At 37.1% G+C, this 12,642-nt stretch overlaps 1 non-coding gene across 1 annotated transcript; it reads right to left on the bottom strand.

Moving 5' to 3' along the window:
• Nucleotides 1-11,750: 11,750 nt before the first annotated feature.
• LOC146896735 (small nucleolar RNA R71) lies at nucleotides 11,751-11,857 on the bottom strand. The gene has a single exon (XR_015024385.1). It is a non-coding gene; the product is annotated as a small nucleolar RNA R71 (small nucleolar RNA).
• Nucleotides 11,858-12,642: the final 785 nt, after the last annotated feature.

Here is a 12,642-nt window from a genome sequence, read left to right as displayed (position 1 = left end):
GGCCTAAAGACATTTCTTTAGTTTACAGAGATAACTTGTGCAACAAGTTATCTAAGTTTTTTTTTTTTTGAAAGAACAAGTTATCTAGTTAGTTACTTTGATATTATTATTCCATATAGTTGATACCTCACCATTGTAATCATTTGATACACTACCACTATAAATATGCTATGAACACTCACATTTAATCGATGAAAGATCATTCTTTTTAATTTTGTGATATTCATTCAAAATATGGTATTAGAGTCAAGTTTAAGATTCATTGAGCCACCTGCTCTCGTATTTCGATATTGCACCACCCATCATTTATATCCACATATATAATGCTTGATTTTGTACATTTTATATGATACCCGTTTTTGGCACATTTCATATTTTATTCCATTGACTTTAGTAGAATTTTCTTATCTGTAATTTGATTCGATAAATCACACATTCAAGAATGCAACATAGATAACTCTTAGGGTGTGTTTGGGAAGAGGGTTTAGGAGGGGAAGGGAGGGGAGGACTCACTTTTATTTTTTAAATTACGAACAATGTAAAATGTCTTTTTAAGATAAATTAAATGTTTTTGAAGTATTATATGATCATTTATCATGTTGTTAATTCAATTTTTTAAAAATCATTTTATAATGTCTTTAAATTAAAAAGAAATGTAAGCCCTCCCCTCTCTTCCCCTCCTAAATCCTCTTCCCAAACACACCATTAGTTTATTTTCCTTCTCACACGCAAACTAAGGTTGAACCACTGAAGCTACGAGAAAGGGAAACAGAGGTCTGTCTGTTCTCATGGCAGAAGCGGTAGGATTGAGATAGTGCACTCAGTGGTTAAACGAGCAAAATACGAGCAACATTGTGATCGAAACAAACTCGGAGAGACGGTGGTAAAGTGCTTGCATGGAAAACAACATGATGCAATTGATTTGATCATTGTTGACTGTTTAATTAGATTTGTTATTTAGTATGTGTACTCATTAATGTGATTGCTGTAAAAAAAAGAGCGAAAAAAAAAGGCTGTTTATGGCCTCATGGCCTTATTGTCAACCCAGAACAAATATCTTCTGTCATTTGTCTGAATCTTTTTCTGTTGAATGAATGAGATATTTACTGTAAAAAAAATAAAAATGACTTGACGTGTGTCCTCGGTCTCCAATTCTCATATTACACCCAACTATGATATTATGTTAAATAGACTTGAATTTCACTCTCCAAAGCTAGTTTAAAGAGAGGGCATCTAATCACATGTACATCTAACAACCCAATAAACTGTGCAATGCAGAACTTCAATACAACTTCAATGCGAACAATTCCGATCATGCATTGCTCTCTTCGTGGTTCTTAATTATATATTTTTAAGGACATATTAATTAAATTAAATCATACAAAAGGAAATGCTTATAAAACCTTCCACGAGTTGCAGGAGGTGGTTATATTTTTTTTCCCGTTATTCTTATATATTATAACCTCCACGAGGTTCTCAATATTTATTAAATCATATGAGAAAACGATTATAAAACTCTTCAACGAGTTGCAGGAAGTTAAATTTATTAAAACCAAGAACTCCAATGTGATATACCTAGCTGGCATTCTCCATTTATCTGAATCTTCCTATATATATATATATATATATATATATATATATATATATATATATATATATATATATATATATATATATATATAGAATCTAAAAGAAGATAAAATAATACGAGATTGTATCAAGAATTATATACAAAAAACCTCCGGTGTCGAGGGAATTGGACGAATAAAGATTAAAAAAAGAATCGATCTGATTCAAGTCAACCCAAAAAGCTATTCTATGCTATTGCTATGCTCCTCTCTTTATAGTACTAAAAAATATGTATCTATTCCCAAATTTTAAGAAATTTGGGAATAGATACTCATAGAAATGAATCGCCGGGAACCAGATTTGAACCGGTGACACGAGGATTTTCAGTCCTCTCGCTCTACCGGCTGAGCTATCCCGATATATATATATATATATATATATATATATATATATATATATATATATATATATATATATATATATATATATATATGGTGGAACCAGTCACCAACACATTCCAAGTTGAGTAGTCTTTCTCCACTTCTCATTTCGTAACAAAAATTACTAACAATACTAACATTTGTCGCGAAATAGTGATGGCGATGAGGGTGATAGAGAAGAGTGAAGTTGCACCATGTCGCGGTGATTTTTAGATATCAAACTATTAATTAGTTTTGAATCGCAAATTTAGGACTCACCACCGATCTTTTATTTTTCCAAAGGAATGGGGAGAAGGTTTGAAGCACCCTAAACGTCTATGGTATTCCATAGGAACCTCTTGTTTTTAATTATCTTGTGCTAAATTACTCCTTGCTTGTAAATAATGCCCAAAAGAGTCTAAGTGTGAAAGAATAAAGAGAAGAATATTTTTTGTTATTTTTATTGATTTGAAAAGACAAAGTCTTTTGCCTACATACCCGAATGGGATCAAAACCAATGTACTTCGGGGTAAAAATTTCGATTGATTGGTTGAATTGATTTTAAAGTTTGAAAAAAGTTTTGAGAGGATAAGAGGCCGAAATGGCATAGAAGAATATAAAATGTGAAGTTGATTGATTTTAATTAAATAAAGAACCAAGTCTAAATATGGTTAAAATTCAATGAAGTTTAGTTGAAAAAAATAAAGGGGAGTCTTGGGTTAAAATCCAAGGTTTGGACCAAAAAATTTCTGCAATTTGCGATTAAGAGCGATTTGCGATTGACACTCGACTAAGAGCGATTTTGCGATTGACTTAAAAAGCGTGAAAAAACAAATCGTAAACGCTGATCGACTACGATAGAGAAGCATGAGTGGCGGTGTGAACCCTCTGCTGGGGTTTGTCTCGGAAAGTCACGAAACACCAAAGGACAAGCAAGATAATCTGGAACGAAGCGCTAAGAAGGTCAAAGAAGGTGAACATCAATTCAATCATTGTCCACGACAGTTATTGAGTTATAAAGATTTGGAAGAGAAGGTTCAAGATAAGGGTTTGACGACGGATGTCATGAAGAAGGGTGTCCAATCATATAAGGATTCGGTATTGGGAACATCGAGTGGACAATTGCTGGGAGGATGGAGTCAGTCGATGGAGATGTCTGATGAGGAGGAACTTGTGGAAGATGAGAAAAACAACCTTCAGGTGGAAGAATTGCAAGTTGGTGGATATGATTGTCCAACTATTCTTTTATCTCAGAAGGAGGAGAGTCGTATATATAGGCCATGGAAAAGAGGGGTTATAGTCAAGATGCTGGGAAGGAAAATAGGGTACAAGGCGTTGGAGAATCGACTGAAACAGATGTGGGTGAGATCAGGAGTTATCAATATTGTAGATTTGGGGAATGATTACTTTCTAGTAACCTTTACTAGCAAAGAAGATCAGTACCATGCTATGATGAATGGTCCGTGGCTGATTTATGATCATTATCTAACAGTGAGGGAGTGGACTCCTAACTTCAATCCTTCTGATGATCATATAGAGAAGGTAGCTGTTTGGGTTCGTTTTTCTGGACTGCCAATTGAATATTACGATGCGAAAGTCTTGACTTTTATTGGAAATAGAATCGGAAGAACGGTAAAAGTGGATAGGAATACCTTGCAACAGGATAGGGGAAATATGCAAGACTCTGTGTTGAAGTGGATCTCTCTAAACCTTTACTTGCTATGTTTTCCATAAAAGGGAGAACATATAAGGTAGAGTATGAAGGTTTACATCTATATTGTCTCAATTGTGGGAAATTTGGCCATTATGTTGAAGGTTGTCCAAAAACATCAGTGGTAGGAGGTAACGGAGGTCAAGGTGGTGAGAATGAGAGTGGAGAAGCAGACGCAAGTGATGGGAGGCGAGGTTACTGGTCCTTGGACGGTGGTGTCAAAAACACGGCGACCGCGAAAAAATCAAAAGCTAACTGAAGCCGTTACCGGGGGTGAGAATAATCAGGGATCAAGATTTGCTATTTTGGGGGAGGATAATTTGCATTTGGAAATTACGGATTTAGAAGAGCATGATAGAGATACAACTATAAATCCCAAAATTAATGCTAATAATAATGGGGCTATTTTATTTGACAAAAAGCATGTGGAGATGACATCAAATGATAATGCACGTGGACTTTCAAATGAAGTTCTTGGAAAGAGAAATAAGGTTGGCAGCTTTAAGAAACATGGGATAGGTGGAACCATCTCTCACACTAAGTCGGTCCAAAATCAAGGAAAATTAATTAAAGATAGCAAACTAGCAACACGTGTGACAGAAAGATTTAAAGGAAAAATTGGTAATGGGCCTGTGTTAAAAAAAGGGTCCGAAAAAGGAGTGATTTATTGGATCCCAGTAAAGAGGAAAAACTTATTGATGTTCAAATTAAAAAGGCAAGTCTTGAAGGGGAATCTCAAAAGAAAAATGATTTGGATATTACTACGAAGGAGCACAAAGAAATGAATGGTCAAAGTGGGTCCACCTTACCTAGTTTGAGCTCCCATGAAAATAATTTGGGTCCAAAGAACATAGCATTGCCAAATGTACCTCGACCCCCAAATATATATGTTACTCCCCCCAACCTGAATGATAATGTGGCAGTGCTACACGATTCTTCGGTGATGGAAGGGGATAAGTTCATTGATGCTACAAACAAAGACACATTGGTTTCGATGAGTCGGTATATGGAGGTTGTGGTTGAGACCCCTGGTCTCAAACATTGAATTGTGTTTCGATTGGTGATTATTGCTTGTATCCTCACTTCTTATGATAGTACAAAGCAAGATATTGGTGTGGAGCTGTGGAGGGGCAGCCAACACTGCTTTTTATTGTTTTTGTAAGCAATATGTTGTTGCTAATAAACTCGTAATGCTTGTGATAGTTGAGACTAGGTGCGATCCAATTAAGTTGCGTAAAACCTTTAACCTTTTGGGGTTTGATGGTTTTCTAGCAACCGAAGTGAATGGATATGCAGGGGGAATTATAACAACATGGAAAAAGGATGACATGACGGTAAAGCTTGTTGATAGGAAATTTCAATTCATGCAATTAAAGGTGAATTATAAGAATGGGAGGGAGTGGTTCTTCACTCCAATCTATGCAAGTCCGATTGAAGAAAATAGAAAAATTCTATGGGAAGATTTGAAGAAAATTTTTGATAAAATTCAACTTTCCTGGATGTTAGCAGTGATTTTAATGATATTGCTTGTCCGGATGAAAAGAAAGGTGGTGTTGACGCATCATTCGTAAAGTGTAGTAAATTTGTAGAGAGAATTAATGCATGTAAGTTGATTGATCTAGGGTACGTGGGATCTAAATTCACTTGGCGAGGGCCTATTTATCATGGAGGTTGTCGTATTTTTGAAAGATTTGATAGAGCGTTGTGTAATGATAATTGGAGAGTGGATTATCCCGAAGCTTATGTCAAAGTCCTCCCAAGACTAGATTTTTCGGCATCATCATTCGATTTTAATATGCCCCTTCGGAGATGCTCGTGTTGTTGTACCTCGTCAATTTCGTTTTGAAAGCGCTTGGCGGCTTGAAGCCTCCTACAGAGACATGTTAGTTTCTTGTTGGGAGGGCGATAAGCCTATACAAGATAATCTTCAAAACTTGCGAGTGTTATAAAAGATTGGAAGTTGAACACTTTAGATGTAGTTCTTGCTAAGAAGAGGAAACTAATGTCTCGGATTGGTGGGATTCAAAATCGGCTCCAAAATGGTGGTTCATTCTATAGTCCGCGTGAATTGGAGAAGAATCTTCAACTAGTGCTCTCTGAAATCTTGAGACAAGAAGAGTTGATGTGGTTTCGTAGATCTCGTGCAAAATGGTTAGCCGACGGAGATCGAAATACTCGTTACTACCATCTCAAGGTTATCAACGAAGGAGGAGAAACAACATTGTGATGTTAAGAAACGATCAAGGGAATTGGGTTGATGATCCCGTTCAATTGCAAGGTATGGTGAATTTTTATTATCAAGACCTTTTCTCTAAACCGAGTGGAAATTGGGAGTGGGTTCAAACTACTCTCACATATCCTAGTCTTGATCTCGATGTATTGGAAAGGTTGGCATGTCCTATTGAGAATGGTGAGATAAAAAAAGCTTTATTTGGTATAGGTCCTTGGAAGGCACCGAGTCCGGATGGTTATCCAAATTTGGTTTTTATCAACAAGACTGGAATATTGTTGGAAATAGCATTATTGACTTTGTGAAACAAGTTTGGGTGAATCCGAATATTTTGGGTGAAGTGAATTACACAAATATTTGTTTGATTCCTAAGACTACTCATCCCGAGTTTGTGAACCAATTTCGACCTATATCTTTGTGCAATACTCTCTATAAGATTGTAAGTAAGGTTATTGTGAATCGATTGAAAGAGTGTATTCCTACTATTGTTTCCCCTATCAATTTGGTTTTGTACCGGGAAGGAGCATACATGAGAACATTGTGGTGGCTCAAGAGTTAGTGCATAGCATGAATAAAATGATTGGGCGTAAAGGATATTTTGCAATCAAAGTTGATTTAACCAAGGCGTATGATATGTTACGTTGGGATTTTATTACGAACACTCTCCAAGAAGTGGGAATTCTGATGATATGCTTAATGTTATTATGCATGGTGTGACTTCGTTAAGACAAATGTTAAGTGGCATGGAGCGAGAGTCGCTTACTTTAACCCTCGTAGGAATTAGACAAGGTGATCCCATCTCTCCATATCTTTTTGTGATTTGCATGGACAAGTTATCTCATATGATTTCGCATTTGGTGAATGAAGGAAAATGGAAAGGGATCAAAGTTGGTCGAACATGCCCCACTTTATCTCACTTGATGTTTGCCGATGATCTCGCTTTTATTTGGTCAAGCCACCGAAGATCAAATGAACTGTGTGAAGCATATTCTTGAGCAATTTTGTGTCTTTGTCTGGTCAAAAGGTTAGCCAAGAGAAAACTAGTATTATGTTTTCCAAGAATGTGAGTCGTGAAACTCGTGAGGATCTTAGGAATATATCCGGGTATAGATCTACAAACTCTTTGGGGAAATACTTGGGAGTTCCTCTTCTTGGGAGAGCTCCTAAGAAATTAGATTTTCGCATATTATTACACAACTTCGTAATAAGCTTACAACTTGGAAAGCGAAGAATCTCTCCTTTGCGGGAAGGGTAACGTTGGCGAAAAGTGTGATTGAAGCTATTCCCATTTATCCTATGTTGACCACAAACATACCTAAATCAATCCTTCAAGAAATTCGTAGGCTGCAGAGAGGCTTTATTTGGGGTGACACTATTGAAGGGAGACGTTATCATGCCGTTAGTTGGGATGTTGTTACTCAACCAAAGCATATGGGAGGTCTTGGTCTGCGTCGTTTGGACATTATGAACAAAGCTTGTCTAATGAAGTTAGGGTAGGAGCTGCAGAATAATGGAACAAAATTGTGGTGTTCAGTTTTGAAAGGGAAATATGGTCGTGGAGTTTTGAATTCGGTAAATGCCATTGCTAAGCCTAATGATTCGAGCCTTTGGAAAGCGTTGGTTAGTTTATGGCCTCTTCTTGATAATCACTCATTTTGGGCAATTGGTAATGGGCATAATATTAATGCTTGGGATATGTGTTGGATTGAGCCGGGCCTTAGAGTAGTAAATATAGATATTGATATTCCAAGTTCGTTAGTTAATGCTAAAGTAGTAGACTTATTGGATAATAATAAAAATTGGAATTGGCAGATTTTGGAGGGTTGGCTTCCTAATGTTTTGTTGAATAAGATGATAGCCATCACTCCTTCGATGATGTGAATGATGAGGACACTCGGATGTGGCCCGATGGCAAGCATGGCCTTTTCTCTGTGAAATTAGCGTATAATATGATGTGTAATTACTCGGGTATAGTTGACGACGGCTCGTGGAACAAAATTTGGCAACTCAATATTCCAGAGCGGGTGAGGTATTTTATGTGGGTGCTTAGACATGAAAGGCTCATGACGAATGATCGTAAAAGCAGAATGACCATTGGCGCTCCCTATTGTCCTTTTTGTACCGATGTTATCGAGACGTAACTTCATGTATTGCGGGATTGCTCTCACTTTGCATGGCTTTGTGGTTGCATGTTCTTGGATCCCGCCGAGGGAGTTATTTTTTAACTCCAATTTGCAACGATGAATCAATTTGAACTTAAATGGAGAGGTTGAAGGGATTGGTATTTCTAACCGGCAAGCATTTTGGGCTACTACTTGTCATTCATTGTGGAAGTGGCGAAATAAGGAAGTTCATGAAGAAAATTATCGTAGACCAATGCGACCACATATAGAAATTTCTAGATATGCCAAAGACTATGACTTAGCCGTTAAAATGGATAATATTGTAATCGCTCTCCCAAAAATGTTGGTGCATATTAAATGGAGACCACCTGAAGGAATATGGGTTGTGCTTAATACCGATGGAGCAATAAAGGATAAATGTTTGGCAGATGTGGAGGGCTCATGCGAGGGTGTAGTGGTGAGTGGTTGGGTGGTTTTGCTAAATTCTTGGGTAGTTGTACTGTTTTGGTGGCCGAGCTCGGGGTGTGTTAGAAGGATTACAATATGCGTGGAGATTGGGATTTCGGAATGTGGAAATTCGTATTGACTCGCAGGTTGTGGTTAATATGCTTGTTGGATCAACTCAATTTTACCCTACCGGATGGAGTCTCGTGTCGAAGATTCGTCGTTTGCTTCAACCGGAGTGGGAGGTGAAGTTTTGTCATACCTATCGTGAAGCTAATTTGTGTGCCTTGATGCTCTTGCAAAATTGGGTTGCAGTTTGGGTTCTACTTTGATTTGTTATGAGTCATGTCCGACTCAAATTAGTCATTTGTTATCACCGATGTTGCCGGAATTAGCATCCCTCGGTTGATTTTCGTGTAGTTTCTTTTTTCTTTTGGGCTTAGGCCCTCTTTTTTTATCAAAAAAAAAAAAAAAATCCAAGGTTTGTTAATAAAAATATTTTTGAGTTTTGCATATTTGATTTTTTGAAGATTTTGATTATAATTAAAATGAACTAAATAAAGTCTAAAAAAAAAAAACTAGGCGTAACGAGTAAAATAAAGCGTGGAGGGTTTTACAAAGGATGTTGGATCCAAAGTAAAAATCCCATTCCCTTTAAATTAAACTAAAATTATTAGTTGTTTGATTTTAAAGTCCATGATTAGTCCATAATTAATCCCTAATTTTTCCTTAATTGATTTTGGTCTTGATTTAGGTCATGACATAAAGCGTAATAAATAAATGTGTGGGTGTCGGTGCATATTCTCATTTATGTGTTTACATTATCCTAGATACATTCTAAGGTCTCAATAATATAAATGACAAGAAAATAAAATGCATAAATGTAATTACATCATTCCTAAGTACATTCTAATACTTTAATAATAAAAATGACAAGAAATAAATATGCATGAGATGATTATTATCCTAATAAGCATAAAAATAAGACTAAATAATAAATTAAATCAAATAAAAATGAACTAGCTATAAAGAAAATAAAAATAACCCACACTAATGTAAATAAATAAACTAAGAACTAAATAAAAAAAATGCAATAATAAAATAATAAAATAAAAAAAGTAGAAAATAAAAATTAACAAATATTATAGGGTTTAAAATAAAGAAGAAAAATTTTTAAAGGGAAGGGGGTACATAATTAAAAATGAGTGTAAAATAGTAAATTAGTAGAGAAAAACGAGAAGATAAACCGGGCTTAAGCAAGATCCAAAGGCTTTGGAGATCAGATCCTAGCTTTTGACGGTCCAACCCCGAATGTCCGTGGGAACATGACAGGCTTGTACGCATGGAATCCGAGGCAAAAATGGGTGGTATAAAACGAAAATTCACAAAGAAAAACAACATAAGTCCTTTGATGACATTCTCGTCATTACGTAATATTAGGGACTTATTGTGACATTTTGATAGAGTTCTTATGCAATTTCTACTGTTCGAGTGCAAAAAGCTTAAATGTTGAAGTCTGTTTCGAAGGAAATCGCGCCACGCCAATTTCAAGCCGTGCTGCGATTTTTGAAGCAAAATTACATACTCCCTGTTTGAGGGAAATCGCGGCACGCCTATATACATGGCGCGGCGCGATTTTGACGGGTCGAGCCCATGACTTCTATAAATACCGCACTCAATCCGAAGAACAAGGGTTACGATTTTGGAGAGCAAAGTGCGATTTTGAGACATCGTAGACGGCTAGAAGGGCGATTTCTTCATCCTTTTACCAATTCATGTATGTTTTAATTATTTCATTGATTATGCTATTTGTAAACTCAATTATGAGTAGCTAAATCTCTTAGAGATTAGATCCGAGATGAATCTTTGTAACCCTAATTGACACATGTTGTTGTGAAACTCTATCTTGTTTATGAATTCAATTCTAGTTTATTCAATTCAATTGTTCTTAATGCTTTTTATATCTTGATCACATATAACTTGATTTCGTGAGAATGAATGACCACCGACCATGGCTTTCAACTTAGACCTAATTGAATTGTTCTAATAAACGGGGTTAGTCTAGGAATAGATAATCGTTTGTTAGTGATAATAGGTTAACGTTCGGTAAAACCTTCAAGAATTATTAGACCACCTAAGGAATTAGGGGCTGTAGTTTAAGAAGAGGGTCCTAACTCAAGGGATTGATTAGGGCTATTTTGTTAATCATCGTAAATTAGAAAAGGATTCATAACAAATAGGTGCAGTAGACCAATTAGGGGAACTTAGAGGATTCGACGGATCTGATCTCATCTTTCTCTCCTATTTTCTTAATCAAATCTTTTCTCGTTTCTTGATTTAATTAAAATCAAACCAAATCTACCGCCTAGTGGAAAAACAAAATAAATTTTATACATCCTAATTATATAACGAAATTGAATTATTGAAGTTAAAAACGATCCTCGTGGGAACGATATTTTTACTACTTCGATAGTATTTGGTGCACTTGCCAAACGTCTATCAAGTTTTTGGCGCCGTTGCCGGGGACCGTTGAATTATTTCAACAAGGCAATTACGTTATAATTTAGGGTTTTTGCAATTTAATTTTTCTCGTTTTTAAGTTTTTATTTTTCTCGTTTTCATATTCACTTGATTACTTTGCGTTGTGCGGTGCTACTAAGGTATTTTGCCTGTTTATGCGAGGTAAACGAGCTCGGACGACTTAGAGTACGATCCGGAAATTGAAAGAACTGCTAGAGCACTTCGGAAAGCTGTCCGATCGCAAAGGTTAGCTCAATCCGTTCCACCGGGGGTTCGAGAACAAGTACCGGAGCAACTCTCAAGTGAATGCGAAACAATCTCTTCTCCTAAATCCGCAACTATGGAAGGAGAAGGAGTTGTACCACCAAGACCTAAGCTTGGAGACTACGGGTTAGCCACTCATCGCGGTCAACCGACCCACACTTTTCAACCGGCTAACCCCGTAGCATTCGACATCAAGACAACTCGTCCTCAACGGTTTAAGGGACAAGCAATTCGATGGGACCGAAGCTATGAGTCCTCATGAACACTTGAGCCGTTTTGCCGAAACCTCGCGAGTTTTGTGTGCAACCAGCCACCGTGACCGAAGCACAAAAGAAGCTAAGGCTATTTCCTTTCACCTTGACGGGAAGAGCAAAAGATTGGTTGCTAACAATTCCAAACGGGACTGCTCAAACATGGGAAGAGTTAGAGTGAAGTTCTTGGAGAAATACTTCCCTATGTCTAAGTATTGGGACAAGAAGATGGAGATCTCTAACTTCAAGCAAGGAGAAGGTGAATCATTGTATGATGCTTGGGAGCGATTCAATTTTCTTCTCAAGAGATGCCCTAATCATGAGTTCACCGAGAAGCAATATCTCCAAATCTTCACCGAGGGGGTAACACCAAACACTCGAATGTTCTTAGATGCTTCCGCGGGAGGTAGTCTCAAGAGCAAAACTGATCATGAAGTCCAAGCTTTGATAGAAAACATGGCTGGAAATGAGTATCGTGCCGAAGCTAAGAAGAAGGAAAGAGGAGTGTTTGGGGTGAGTGAACAAACCGCTATCCTTGCTAACCAAGCAGCCGATGAATAAACAGATCGAAGCTCTAACTAAGGAGTTTCAAGGCTTCACTTTGGCTCATAAGCAACAACAAGTAGCTGCAATCAAGTGTGACTTATGTGGTGAAGAACATCCCAACGGTGAATGTGTTCCGGAAGGGTCAAATGAAGAAGCTAACTTCATGGGAGGTTATCAAAGGCGTAATCAATACTACAATTCGGGCATCAACAAGCATCCCAATTTAAGCTACTCAAATAACAATGCTTTGAACTCTCGGATGCTCACTCCTCCTCAACAACGGCAAAGGAAGCCATCAGCTCTTGAGGAAACTATGATGAACTTCATGAAGATGACTCAAGGCAACTTTGAAGAGATGAAGAAGAGTCAAGAAGCTGAAAGAAAGAACAATGAAGCTTCTAGGAAGATGCTTGAAACTCAACCGGGGCAATTAGCTAAGCAATTGGCTGAACAAAGTAAAGGCGGATTCTCGGGTAACACTAAAGATAACCCTAAGAATGAGTCTTGTAATGCTATTGAATTGAGGAGCAAAAAGGTTTTGACACCTTTAGTTCCAAAAGCTCCA

This window comes from Medicago sativa, chromosome 8 (genome assembly GCF_051527215.1).
Source record: "Medicago sativa cultivar Bolivia chromosome 8, Bolivia_mono, whole genome shotgun sequence".
NCBI classification, from domain to species: Eukaryota; Viridiplantae; Streptophyta; class Magnoliopsida; order Fabales; family Fabaceae; genus Medicago; species Medicago sativa.
The sequence above is the reverse complement of the archived record's forward strand: the minus strand, read 5'-3'. Positions and strand labels throughout refer to the sequence as shown.